This window comes from Halyomorpha halys, unplaced genomic scaffold (genome assembly GCF_000696795.3).
Source record: "Halyomorpha halys isolate HHAL.00 unplaced genomic scaffold, Hhal_1.1 Scaffold450.1, whole genome shotgun sequence".
NCBI classification, from domain to species: Eukaryota; Metazoa; Arthropoda; class Insecta; order Hemiptera; family Pentatomidae; genus Halyomorpha; species Halyomorpha halys.
Genome location: NW_027111919.1, coordinates 124,438 through 137,286, shown reverse-complemented (window position 1 = coordinate 137,286; position 12,849 = coordinate 124,438). Strand labels below are relative to the sequence as shown.

Below are 12,849 nucleotides of genomic sequence, written 5' to 3'. Positions count from 1 at the left end.
TATAATAATTATTAGAACAAATATTATTTTGCCAACGTAAAGATACTAACATGCCAATAGCCATTTGTAAATAGATGGGCCAGAAAAAAAATTATAAAAATAAAACGTACTAAAATTTTCAGTTTTTACTTATTCATAGTGACGGTACATTCCTATTAGTGAATGAAACAGTATAATGAATGAGAAATAGTAAAAATGTATTCCGACCACGTGAAGTACGAGGACACAATATGAAATTCAATGAAGTTTTTATTTAACAAACATTACACGTTGTTCATCAAAATGTCACTTTTAAATTGGATTTTTTTTTCTTTTCGTCCTTCAAATCAATTAAATTTAACTTAGGTTGAATTGTCTTCAGTTTTATTTTATTTTATTTTTTTTTAATTGATAGTGTGAAAATACGGTAAATGATAATATTTAAGAAAATAATAAGGAATTATCATTTAAAAAATATAGTTAAACTGGGCTTAATTATTTCAAAATGAGATTTGAACTTTTTTTGGAAGAAAGTTTTGTACGTTTGTATGTTCGCATCTTATAATATTTTTTATGTCATGATTAATTCATTAATTTTAAAAATACAACAGCCCATTTTCGAACAAAACAGATTTTTTTTTAAACAAACAAATTTAGTGTAACTCATGAATTTAAGAAACTAGAAAATACTTACTAAGGAATCAAAAAAAAAAAATTATGAAACGTATTTAGAGTCATATTGAAAAATAATAAAAAATAATTTTGATTTAGAATTTATTAATGTATTTGTAAAAAAAACACCAAACTATAATATTACGCTATTTTTATACTAGGGAACTATATGATTTTAAAAAATATATGATCAGTATTTTATTTTTATTTTTAAAGAATTAATTATTTAATTCAGTGAGATTTATAAAAATTGAAATTGGTACACGAGTTCCTTCTACGGTATATTCAATCATAACAATAAAAATGAAATTCTTTACAACAAATAAATATAAGGAAATAAAAGAATATTGAACAATTATCTCAGAAGAATGCAACCTCCCATCTAGCTTGTTTATTGGGTATACAATATTTAATACTATTAAGGGATATATAGACTCTTAAATTAATAAAAAAAACGATTAATATTTTCTTTTTTTTAAAAATTGCTTATTAATATTCATATACACATATAGTCATCAAACAGTGATTTTAACACTTCCTACGAACTTTCAGGCTGAAATATGATACAATTATTTCTTATCAGATAATGACAATGAGTAAAGATGTTTCATTAAAATGATCTGTAATTAAATGAGTGAAATTGAAGTCCGTACTCCTAATTACTAATATTTGTTTAATAAAATAGTTATTTATTAATTGAATATTTAGAGAAATATTCCATTATTTAATTGAAAAAATAGAATTAAATTAAACCCCATAGCCGTTTTTGAGGACTTAAGCTAACTTAATAAATTTTACATGAGCATTTCTCAATTTTAAAGTTATTAAAAGTCAATTTTTTTTGTAATGTAAAATAATATTTGACGAAAGACATCACTACTAAAGAAGTTTTCTACTCATACAAGGAAAGCTTATAAATAATTTTGAGCTTTTAAAAACACGTATTTTTTTAAAGAATTTTTAAAAATATACTACAAGAGATCAAATTAAGAAATATAAATAAAAGGAATATTTGTTTAAATTATATCTACAGGATGTCATACAATTATTTTACGACATTGAGTGCACAATTTTTATGCTTATTAATTTTAAATTTTATTTCGATTCTTCATCGTCTTTTTTATTTGTCATGATTATTTCCTTATTAAATTATAATTAAATGTATCTAAAATAAATAAATTCATCTTCCTCTGTACGGCCTTTTTTCGGCATTTTATATTTTTATTCAAGTTTAATCATTTTTCACTCAATATTGATTTTTCAATTTTCTTTGGTAGCTGTCATTTTTAATAGAACTATTGGGCCAGAAATTTATGGTATGGATTGAAATGAAAGCTAGTTAAATTTACTACATTTACTAATTAAATCATATTTACGACTACTTCTCGGAGTAAGAGACAATTACCATTTTTTTTTTACTTTTTTTGAAAAATGTTCTAGTTTTGAAGAGATGTATCTTAGAAAGTAATGGTCATACAAAAATCTTTTTCACAAATTGTAGAAAATTTCCTGGACTTCAAAATTATGATAATGTCATGTGCTACTCTATCTATCACACATTGTTTCGGAGTTATAATAGCAACTGAAAAAAGTACCATGATTTTATTACAATAGCAAACTTTATGTGGTATAAAAATATTTTCATTTCTAGGCACTTTAGAAGGAAAATTATATCTAGAACAAATTACTTATGATGAGTGTTGTCTAACTGTGTGAAATAATATTCAAATTATATTCTTGAAGATGACTTAAGTTGGTGGAACTGTGAAAGATAGTTAATATGCATTAATTAGAAACATTAAAAATTGCAATAGGCAATATTCTAAAAAAATCCCCCATTTTTATTTCGTTTTCATTGTCAGCATTTTGGTGATTTATTTAAAACTCATTTTTAATATTACTTTTAATATTAAAATATTTTTTAGTAAGAATTATTTTTTTTAAACTTGTTTCTATTAAATTAGTTATTAGATTTTTTGTTATTCTGGTAGACTTGCACATTATAGTACTTGACAATTATTTCACGTACCATGTTGCCAAACTAAATGGCAAAAAATATTTCTCTAAATAGTATAGTAACCAATATAATAGGATAAAACATCGTATTCCTTACATGCTTTTCAGTCAAAAATATGGAAGTTACATAAAAAAAAAAATGTTTTACTATAATAAAATATTTTTTATTATTTTTATTACCTTTAGCCATTAAAGGACGAGGTTGCAGTGGTTCCCGAATAAACAACAGGACACAACATACAGACAACAGACAACATAGATAAACGCGAAAGACAAAACTACACTTCACAGAAGAGTCGCGAACGGCCCGAATCGATGGAGTGGACTGACCCAGCCGACGACCCCCACTACTCCACATCGGGTGGAGGGAGGGGAAGGAGTGTCTTCTGGGGAGGCATGCCGATCTATGAGGAGTACACCCTGCCTGCATATTGTCATCGATTTTATAAGGCAGGGTCTAGACCCCAGGCGGATTCTTGGCACCAAAAACAACCAGAAAATGACAGATCTAACTTGATATGGGTGAACATATCTTTTTATGCACTTTCGTTATTTTCGGTTTTTTAAACTAATTTGTAAAGAAATAACTTATGTTTCAGAAACAAAAATAATAATGGCATGAAACATCTTTAAAATTCAAGGTTTTCAGATCAAAAGTTAAAACCGAAAAGCTCATGAATGTTACTATCAAAAGGCTATTTTCAAACATAGCCATTTTGGAGCTAAGCAAAAATAAATGTACAAACTTTGACTGTGCGCAAATAAAGGTGAAAAAAATTATAAGTAAGGATTCTCACAAATGTTACCGCTGGTTCAAGCATACATATTTAAAGCGAAAAATGTGGAGACTGACACAAAACTAATTCTTAGTGCCTAGTTTACCCTTCATCTCGGTTTATCCGGAGAAGAAATAACACATAGGAGAGGAATGTCACTGACTCTAGTTTTCAAAACCTCAAAAACACAGTTTGTTAACAAAAAATATTTTCACACTAACATTACAGTGTCAAACGAGTTGCCCAAACAATTTAGAAATCAGAACACTAACGACATAATATACTACAGCAAATAATACCAGGAGTAAAAAATCTTTGTGTCATTTACGCTCTCTCTTTCATGTTTTAAACATAAATATTAGACTAAATGATACAATAATCCAATTTTTAAAAATATATTTTCCTTACAATCTGAAAGTCATCGAAAAATCAACGATACTTCCTATTATGCCACTTGTTAAAACATAATTACCTTAAAGACCCATATTTAGCATGAAATAAAAACTATCTTGTTCTCTTCTGAATCTAAATGAATGGAATAATTTTATTATTTTTTTAAATGCCAATAATTTTTTAATGAAATCCGTAAGATAAATAATTTTCTAAATTTTGTCAGTTATAAATTTAAAATATTCTACTATTTTATAACAAAATATTTATGAAATAATGTTAATGTTGAAAGCGACTATTTTTTTTAAAAAATGTCATTTCAATTAGGTACATAATTGCCTATATTTCAAAGCCTATGCTTAGTCATTTCCAAATAAAATCTACGAGATAAAATGTTTTTTGAAATGTAAGGTCTATCTAGATACTAACCCGCTCAATTCCAGAAATTATAATACAAATCAGACAAAAGATTTTAATAGTAAAAGTTTTATACCCTTTATAGACATTTAAATGAAGACAGACAAGGCATCAAATTTTGTTTATGATATCTAATAAGTAAAATGTATGTGAAAATTTTTGGTTCTAAAGATAAAATTATTTATTTATAATCTTAAAATTCTTTCTTGAGACTGGCAATTTTTTAATAAATAATTCAAAACACTATCCAAATTATAGTCTCAAAACTTTTATTTCTTTTACACGTCCAACGTTTCGGCCAATTCGGCCATCTTCAGGGACAATCTCAATTCACTATGAAACATATAATTTAACCATTCCAAAAACTTCATACAGGCTATTCTGCCCAGGTCAAAACATTTATATCTAATAAGTCAAATATCCATTAAAAACCACAGTCAAAATTATTTCTCTTTAAACACTATTAATACACTTTTATAAAGGTAATAAAAGTGTATTAATAGTGTTTAAAGAGAAATAATTTTGACTGTGGTTTTTAATGGATATTTGACTTATTAGATATAAATGTTTTGACCTGGGCAGAATAGCCTGTATGAAGTTTTTGGAATGGTTAAATTATATGTTTCATAGTGAATTGAGATTGTCCCTGAAGATCGCCAAATTGGCCGAAACGTTGGACGTGTAAAAGAAATAAAAGTTTTGAGACTATAATTTGGATAGTGTTTTGAATTATTTATTGAAAAAATTATTTTTATTACTATATAAATACAAAACATCCTCTTCAGTAGTGAGAAAGAATAAACAAACTATACTTCATGTAACAATACACCTATAACTTCTGATCAAATTTCACAAGATATATAAAATTTTAAGTTATATACTTTTTTAATATATTTCAAATGGTTATATAATTTATATAATTATAACTAAAATTTTGTAGAAATTAAATAATGGAAAAATTAATCATATTATAAAAAGCTAGATAAAAAAATTAAAATGCGTAAGGAAAGAAATAATAAAATAATTTTAGTACATAATGCAGACATTTTTATAATTCGAAAATTAAAAAAAAAAAATTATGCTCTAACTATTTGTAATAATAAGTTTAAAAAAAATTGTGCTTCATTGGTTATAAGTATGCTGTGTATAAGTGAGCCCAATGAAGTTGGACAGCACAATATTTTTCTCTCTCCTTTATATGATTCATTCATTTTATGACAAAATATTAATAAAGCTATTTTTTAAAGTAATAATAAAATCACAATACGACATTTCAAAATCGTTTTTGTTTGCAAAATCTTAAAAAAATACATAAAATATAAATTTTAAAAAATGCATAAAATTGATTTTTTTTTTTGTTATTCATAAATTATTAAGTAACTCAGCCGTATGATTAAATTAATATGATATGATATTTATTTCTTAAGATGATGACTGCCCAATGACAGCTAATCCAATGACAGTTCTACGTTACATAGTAACTAGCAGCTCACCTTCTTTTCAGACGCTCCGGGATTCAAAGATTTCAAGGATTTTTTACAAGGATTTTGATGCTTTAATTAAATTAATTTCCGTATGTTCAAATACTCCTTTAAGAGCAAAAGTTATGAATGTCTTAAAAATTAATTTTCATAAAAGCAAATGGTTTAATACGCTTGTAGGCAACTAGGTTTGACCGGAAAAAAAAAATATTATTCCAAAATAAAAACTTTATAAAACTGCCACTCAACTTTAGAATATCTACTTTAAACTTTAGAATATGACTCGCTGTGTTACTTACACCACTTTTGCATTAAAAGACGTAAATAAACCTGATTGTAGTTGTTAAAATGAGCTTTTTCTAAACAAATGGGAAGTTTATAGGATTTGTCAAGTAAAAGTTGAAGATGTCAGAAACGACAGAGTTTCTTGTTTTATCTTGTACGAGATTTCCTAATTAGTCACTTATTCAAAAAATTCATATGTACGAATATTAAAGTGTAAAAAAAAAGATTTCTGCATTAAAATAAAATATATTGGTTTATATACATAAGTTATGCGTGTGTTAGTAAGTATGGATGGAATGAATCATAATCTTTGATTTCTTTCTACATTAAGTATAGAGCTGAATAAACCGAATCGAACACCCATAATACACTGAAATATCAGTGCCAAATGCGAAAAATACAAACAAATCAAGATGTTTGACAACAAGGAATGTAAAATAAAACAGAGAATGTTGTTTCAAACAAGAATGAATCACGCTTTAAAAAAAGGAGGAAAACAGAACGGTTTGTTTTTTGTTTTTTTTAAAGGTATTTTTCTGACTAAGTTTGTAAAAATAACGCCCAATACAAAGCAGGGAGAGAAATATGCAGGAGGTAAGGAGGAAGTCTCTAAAAAAAAAAAAAATCTATATTTCATACTATATGTAATTTTTTAAATGTTTTTATACTATTTATATAATTATTATTGCCTTATTTAATTTGACATAATATAGCAAGACAAACGCTGCTCAAATTGTCTAAATTGTTTTCTGAGGGGACCAAGTGTTCCAGAATTAAGATGGATTTTTCATTAAAAAATGCAATATGTAATATTAGGTAACACCAATGTCATGAAGTATCTAGTTAAAAGTATAAGTTGGTTGTACCTTGAAAGTTAAAGTGACTTTTAACTTTCCCCTCCTAAAAGATCATAAATCCGCCTCTATATGGTTAGAGACATAGAGTACTTAAAAAGGCTTTATTTAAAATAGCATTTTTTATAGGTGAAGATAATTACAGAGAATAAAGGCTGCCTTAAGCTTAAGGTTACCTTACTGAGCAGAGCCTCCAAGTGAAAAAAGTTAGACGAGGGGTTAATAATCGAAACTTTTTTATGTTTCCAAGTCGTGAGTAAAACCTAAGAGACGTTTCGTAATGTTTCCTTTATGCAATATGATCTTTTTTTAACTTGACATATTCTTTTTTGCTCCAAGTAAAAACCTTGAGGGGAAGAGGCATAAAATGAAGCCGTAAAAAGCCAATGGGAAAAAAATCTCTGCCAAGTTCTAACTTAACTACTACAGGTTTTTTTTTTTAAACAGTTATTTAAATGAAACATCGGTAAGTTGTAATTCGATTTTTTCTACGCGGTTCGCTACAATATTTTTATAATTAAATGAAAATATTTAAAATTTTATACTGTAATAACATTATAAAAGTGAAGACATTGATGTACTTATGGTCGTACGCCCTAAAAATCATTAATTTTTTTACATCAGAAGGAAAATAAAATTTGGAACACGAACGAATCATTGAAAATTTTCTTACATCAAGATAATAATCTTTATTTATTCTAACAAGTCCCTTTAGGATAATTTAATAAAAAATCTAAACGGACTTTAGTACCGTAGTGTAAAATATAAAATTAAAAAAGGAATAATAATTCAATCATAAAACATCAAAAATATTTCTAATGGTAATAAATTTTTAAAAAATGAGGCAATAATAATTAACAAAAAGACAAAATAATGATTATATAAGTACAGCCATTGAATGGATATTATCTACATTCAATAATTGTCTGTATTAAATGTAAAAATAAATAAACAAAATTAAATCTATCATGTCATAAAGCATTTATAATAAAGTAAAATGAAAATAAATAAAAAAATGTACTAAAGATAATTAACAAGGAAGAGAAATTAAGGTTTATAAGCTTAAGTATCAAATGTAAAAAAAAAACACTCAATCGATACGTAGATGGGAGGATTATGTTAATTTCAATATTACAGATTTATTTTCTGATAATGCTCTACGGAGAGAATTATGCAGTTTATTACAATATTTTTTTTTGTTTAAAAAATAACTTTTTATAGAGCTTTATAACATCAATTATTACAAGAATAGACTATTTTTTTTTATTCCATTAATAAGATCTTATAATATTTTCAAAAACTAAATTATTATTAATAATTAAAATTAAAAAGTAAAATTTTATTTTGTGTATATATACATAGATATTCCAACGGTATAGGCTTATATCATAAAAATATATATATATATAGTTAATAGCAATCCCTCATAAACAAAATACAGTACCTTTGTTTAAGAATGAAGCTAACTAAACCCAAGCTGAAAATGCACTGAGACAAAATTACCCCATGCGCTTAACAACTGCCAAGAAAATCAGTTTATAATTGTCAGGGCTAAGGCTCAATAACATGCATGAGTTTTTATGAATAGAATCACTAATTTAAATACGTTTCATTGATGAATTATATAATACTTAATTAAAAAACACTTTAGAAAAATAGGAATAGTATCATTCACTCATTATAAAAATTAGTAATATATCGGTTAGGTAAAAAAATCTACTATAAAAGAAAGTGTTATATAGTTCATCACTATATGGAGAAAAAAAAAACAATTAGAAAATCAACCCAGATTTTTTTTTAATATGCTGAGGTGAAGAAATTATAATATTTCTATTATAATATATTACTATCCTATATTTTGTACCTGTGCGACGTTTCAGGATTTACCCCGCACTCATGTTCTATGTATGTTTTGTCGATTTATTTACTTATAATTTTAAAAAAAAATTATAATAACCACAATATTTGATAATTTTTTTTTATTTTTGCAAAATCGCTGCATATTTAAAAAACAAACAAGTAAAAAAAATTAGTTCAGAAAAACGAAGTTGACATAGAAATCTGCAACACTAGAATATTTTAAAATATTTCGTGAGGTGCGTGCATCACACAACTTTTACTTACCCCTCTACTTACGTTCACAGGTTTCGTGCAGATTGATGTTCAAGTTGTTATTTTCAAAAACAATTCTAGGACCATAGGAGAAAAATTTGAATCAGAATGAAAATTCTGATTTTTTTATTTTTGTGGTGAGAATTAACGCATATTAAAACTTTTTTTCCTGCCGCAAATATAACAGTTTAGCAAAAGATAACAAAATCGTAAAAATGTGCACGCAATCGGATAGATCCGACGGTCTAGGTTTTGTTTCGACTGGAACCTCTCTCTATAATTCATTTGTTTTCCTTTAGTTATCCTTAATTTTTTTTTCATATATAATTTGAATTTATTCATTGCCTATTACTCCTAACAATGAGAACTGGTAATAATTTTGAATGAACAAAATTAAAAGTACACTTTAGAGGAATATTTTATTAAAAACCCGCATTAAAGCTCTCCTAGGGTATTTCAATGAGTATATAACCTCTCTAACATTAATGAACATTCAATAGAATGTTTATATACTAAGTTTTATCAAAATTTTTATGTCCATTCCTGATAAAATCGAAAAAATAATAAAAATCGATTCTACTAAAAGTTCCACTTCCGCAAATTATCAATAACACATAAATTTCAGAGAAAATGTACATATTTTTAAATTTTCTATAATTTTATATCCTTCTGGTGAAACAATTCTCTCCTCACTCTAACTCAGCATAATATTAATTGAATTTATTATTTATATCTGTTCCCATTTTTAAAATGATTACAGCTTTATTTAATAATTTTCTATTGATATAACTCAGCAATAGAAGCGAGGCAGTTCCCACAATACTAATGACAGAGACAAAGCTATATTATATTAGATGGCTTATATTATATAAATTACTCTTAAAATTAGTAAAATAAAAAAAATACGTTAATTCTAAAGGAAAAAAATATTTCACTAATATTAATTAATGAAAATGATTTCGGTAAATTTTTAATTATAAATTATAGTACAACCTACGTACTCAAACTTTTAAGGTAGAACAGTTTATAAAAGATTTATCAAGATAGTTCTAGCTGTCATTCTACGGCGTTCTAAATTCCACTGCTTATAATTCTATTCTGCCATTATCATTTATTGATTATTATTTTATATTGCTGCAATTGACATATCTGATTTAAATCATTTAAGTTTGACTTTTAATTAGTGTTACTATACAATTTTAAATGGTCACTAATTTAAAAATAAAAAAATACGATTTTTTTAAAAAAAGATCTATTAAAATCGTTAACGAAATATGTTTTCTGTTATTTATGATTTATAGAGTGATTAGTACAATGTATTATTTTCATTTTTCCGTATTATAAGAGCTAAGAAGTCAAAGAAAGAAAAGAAAAATTGTAGTTTAATTAGTTCTTGGCTAAGAATCTATCTAGAAATCATCCACAACACAATATAAAATTACGAACAATGCTATAACAAACCCAAATGAATAACTAGTTTAAGAATCGTTAGAGATAATTGATTTACCGTCGTGCAATTAGATTTGGGATATAAAAACGACATGAAAAAAGTTTTATCGAAACTCAGCGTGTTCCTTGTTGGGACATAGAGGGACAAAATCTAAACTTTACTGACTGTTTTTATTGTAATTTTTATAAACTTGTACATAATTATTTCGTTATAATGTTTTTATAAATTATATTATTTAAATATAGGCTGATGATGTTTATGAAATGTGTACTGGCTGTAAACACTGATTCTACAAGTGCATCACAAACTCTGCGTTCACACATAACTTCCATTATAGAATGTTGTCACCACTGGAGAATCAAAATAAACCCCATCAGATCACCTTTTCTCTTCGTCGTAAGCCTTTACTCTTCTGTCCGATAGTATCTATCGCACTTAAGTTGGTTAAACAGATTCGCTACTTCGGACTCCATATTGACAAGAAACTTACTTGGAATCCCCATATTAGATTGAAACGATAAGAAACCGCTCGTAGATTTCTATTATTACAACACTTGACAAACGCTCTTCTCATTTACTAGGAAAAACTCTTATACACTATGATAATCAGAATAATTTAAATAGAATAGATGTTTGGGCGCCACAAAATTATCAATTTTTTTCCGAATCCATTTCTTACAATCCAAAAAAAGTCAGAAATAAACTCGTCCATAAAGACCTCAACATCATATTCGTCGCAGATTTGGCCCGGAATAGATAAACCTCCTGTCATTCCAAAACCTACCCAAACCTTTCTTAATCTCTCATCCTTAATGATACCTGATAATCATCCGAGGCATCTAAAAAGAAGATGGCCTGGAGACCTTAAAATTTAAAGCAATGATTGAAGTACCACCGTTGGGTTGTTTCTACCCAAGATTATCATATGTTCTGAAACATTCATCACACTAACTCATAGTATTTTTTTTATATATATAAAACTGTAAATTTCGTAAAATAAATTACAAAAAAAATTATTTCAAGGACAAATTCAGCCCTTTTTATTTCTTATATTGTTTATCACAATGACGTTTCGTGTTACCCATTGAAAAAATCTATTAGAAATTTGTTTTTGGATTTAATTTGGAATAATATTGTTTTGATTAGCTAAGAAAGAGCGAAGCCTGATTGATGTTTGTTTAGATGATCAAGGAATACTTTACTGTACCAATCACTGGGCGTAGGCGTCTAATTTTTGCTATTGAATTGTAGATTGCGTCATTATCATAATAGATTGCTTAATTCTCTTACCTCAGACCCTCGGTCAAAACATCTCGTTTTCCTCAGTGAGAGACAGTCAATGACCGTATTATTATTTTTTATATTTAATAAACGAATTTAAAATTTTATACCGGCTACTCAAAACATAACCCGGCAAAACATAAGCTCTTAAAGCTCATGTCGATCTTAACTTATCAGTATTTTGACCTTCACTAGAAAATAGATCGGAAACATGAGGCATAACTAACTGACCATAAGTCACACTATCGGCGACACAGTCCCACTTTTAGGTGACGTTTCCTGGAATCGAGGATTTTCCGTGGGACACGTAAATGTACCATTTTAAGTAGTACAGACTCCGATTATCCGTTCGTCTCCTCCCTCCCACTTTCCACTGATGGAGTGCGTCTTCCAATCCCCAGGCTATAATAAAAGTTCTATAAATCGGCAATTACATGCTGAAATGGCTTTCGGGTTAGAGACATTTCCAGTATGGACATGATTTAAATTAGGGACGTTTTTCTAATCATTTAGTCGGTATTATTATTTCTACATAGAGCTATTGGGGTTCCGCTGACCCCACCTGGTAATGGTAATTAACTTTCGATTTTATCTTACTTTTGTACCAATTTATAGATCTAAATGTTTGATAAACGTGTTATTTACTGTACTAACCACCTGGATTTGGCAAATAAAATGTTAATAGTGTCAACTCCGAAATCCTGCTTTTAAAACACTGCCCCGACTTTTTCTTATATCCCCGTACTACCTACAATATAGTGATAATTGAAGGTTTTATGAAAGAATATGGTTTTATTAGTTTAATTGTACTTTTTTGTTTTAAGTTTCATTTTCCAATCTTTACAATCCAAAATCCTTCGTAAAATCCTCAATGCTCCTTATGTTGTTACTAATAAAACCATCCATAAAGACCTAAATGTTCCTTATGTAACCGATCTAGCCCGAACCCGATATTATTCCTTCCATAATAAACTCCCTACCCACCCAAACCCACTAGTTTCTAGCCTTGCTTCCTCTTCCATTCCTGGCAATCCTTCGAGGCGCCTCGGATCTTCTGGAAAAGAAGATGGCCTCGTGACCTTATATTGTAAACTGTTTTTAGAGTTCTACTACTGGGTAGTTTCTCTACATGCTGT

General features: G+C 27.4%; 1 protein-coding gene across 3 annotated transcripts in view; it reads right to left on the bottom strand.

The window, feature by feature from the left end:
- The window catches only part of LOC106682909 (CAP-Gly domain-containing linker protein 1), a 457,329-nt gene that overhangs the window by 423,698 nt on the left and 20,782 nt on the right, over nucleotides 1-12,849 (bottom strand). The window contains exon 1 of one of the 3 annotated variants that reach the window (XM_067049832.1): nucleotides 8,315-8,369. The exons of 1 other annotated variant lie outside the window; for it this stretch is intronic. The gene's annotated coding sequence lies outside the window, so the exon portion shown is untranslated. Of the gene's footprint in view, nucleotides 1-2,847; nucleotides 3,005-8,314; nucleotides 8,370-12,849 lie in introns of those variants that run through there. One more of the 3 variants, XM_067049831.1, reaches the window with a different exon arrangement.